At 48.4% G+C, this 2,199-nt stretch overlaps 1 pseudogene; it reads left to right on the top strand.

The window, feature by feature from the left end:
• Positions 1–933: 933 nt before the first annotated feature.
• LOC100452835 (calponin-2-like) lies at positions 934–1,755 on the top strand (annotated as a pseudogene).
• Positions 1,756–2,199: the final 444 nt, after the last annotated feature.

The raw sequence follows: 2,199 nt of genomic DNA, 5'->3' as shown, positions 1-2,199 counted from the left end.
AGAGGTTGCAGTTAGCCAAGATCATGCCACTGCACTCTAGCCTGGGTGACAAAGCAAGACTCTGTCTCAAAAAAAAACAAAAAAAAAAAAACCAAAAAAAACCGCATCATTCTCAGCAAACTATCACAAGGACAAAAAACCAAACACCGCATGTTCTCACTCATAGGTGGGAATTGAACAACGAGAACACTTGGACACAGGAAGGGGAACATCACACACCAGGGCCTGTTGTGGGGTGAGGGGAGGGGGAGGGATAGCATTAGGAGATATACCTAATGTAAATGACAAATGACGAGTTAACGGGTGCAGCACACCAACATGGCACATGTATACATATGTAACAAACCTGCACGTTGTGCACATGTACCCTAAAACTTAAAGTATAATTTAAAAAAAAAGAAAAAGGAAAAGGAGGAGGTGCCAGGCTCTTTTAACATCCAGTTCTTGCTGGAACTAGTAGAGTAAGAACTCACTCAATACCTGGAGGACAGTACTAAGACATTGATGAGGGATCCACCTTCCATGACACAAACACCTCCCATTAGGCTCCACTTCCATCATAGGGGATCAAATTTCAACATGAGACTTGGAGGGTCAAATAGCCAAACTATAGCACATGTTAACAATCTTCTTTGAAACTATGTTTTGTCAGTATCTCTGCTAATGTTTCACAGTGAGTATTGCTGCAATATGGGACTCCTTCTGCCACAAGAGCTTGACCAACTTGAACAAAAATCTGGCCTACTCTAAGAAAATATGTTCGGCCACATTCTGCAGTTTTGATTTTGAGTGTGAGACCGTTAATGTTTTGTAACCCAAACAAGGCTTCAGCTAGGTGAATGGTACAAATTAAACAGTGGCAGAGCCCAGAGCATCCCAGGCCCATGCCTACCTGACTGTCCCATCCCATCCTGTCAGTCACTCCTGCCAGCCATGAGCTCCACACAATTCAACAAGGGGCCCTTGTACAGCTCTTGGTCAAGGTCAAGAACCAGCTCCTGCTGAAATACATCGCTCAGAAGGAGGCTGATCTCCCCAGGTGGATTGAGGGACTCATGGGCTTCTCTATTGGCCCCAACTTCCAGAAGGATCTGAAGGACGGGATTATTTCATGCACACTCATGAACAAGCTCCAACAGGCTCAGTCTCCAAAGTCAACCACTCTATGCAGAGCTAGCACCAGCTAGAAAACCTCTCCAACTTCATCAAGTCCGTGGTTAGCTATGGCATGAACCCTGTGGACCTGTTTAAGGCCAATGACCTGTTTGAGAGTGTGAACATGACACATCTGCAGGTGTCTCTTCTAGCCCTGGCGGGGAAGACCAAGACAAAGGGGCTTCAGAATGTTGTGGACATTAGCACCAAATACTCAGAGAAGCAGGAGCAGAACTTGTACAATGCCACCATGAAGGCTGACCAGTATATCACTGGGCTGCAGACAGGCACAAACAAATGTGCCAGCCAGCCCAGCATGACAGCTTATAGCATGAAGGGGCATCTCTTTGACCCCAAGAACTATATCTGTCCCCCATGGATCTACTGACCATCAGTCTCCAGATGGGTACAAACAAATGTGCCAGCCAGGTGGGCATAACAGTTCTTGGGACCTGGAGGCACATCTGTGACAACAAGCTGGGAACTGACAAGTGGGACAACTCCATGTCCCTGCAGATGGGCTACACACAGGGTGCCAACCAGAGCAGCCAGGTCTTTGGCCTGGGTCAACAGATATATGATCCCAAGTACTGCCTGTAAGGCCCAGTGGCTACTTCCCAGGCCCAAGGGAGGCCCTCAAGTATCCCCCCTCCTAGCAGAAGGAGGCCAGCTACTGAGGCTCCCAAGCACACTGTCTCCCCACATCATCACTCTATCTGGGTTTTGGGGATTTTCTGTGTTTTCATGTCTTCTTTTAATCTGTTCAGTGCTGCTAACTGAGGGTCTGTGGGCAGCTGCATGGGATTAAGCAGCAAGTTTTTTCCCCCCTGCCTTGGTTCCTTTATAGGACTAAGCCACCAGGGTGGGGGAAAGGGTTCAAGGCCATATCCAGATGCTTGTGGGGTTGCAGTCCCTGGCAGGGACGTCCAGGCTGTGGGCCAAGCTGTGCGGGGGAGAAGAGACCTGGGCAGGGAGGGAAACAGGCCCTAAAATGTTTCTGGTTGCCTCTCCCCTTCCCTTTTGTTAGCTGGTCAATTTGTGGGT

The sequence above is a fragment of the Pongo abelii genome, chromosome X, assembly GCF_028885655.2.
Source record: "Pongo abelii isolate AG06213 chromosome X, NHGRI_mPonAbe1-v2.0_pri, whole genome shotgun sequence".
NCBI classification, from domain to species: Eukaryota; Metazoa; Chordata; class Mammalia; order Primates; family Hominidae; genus Pongo; species Pongo abelii.
This window is presented reverse-complemented; position numbering and strand designations above follow the sequence as displayed.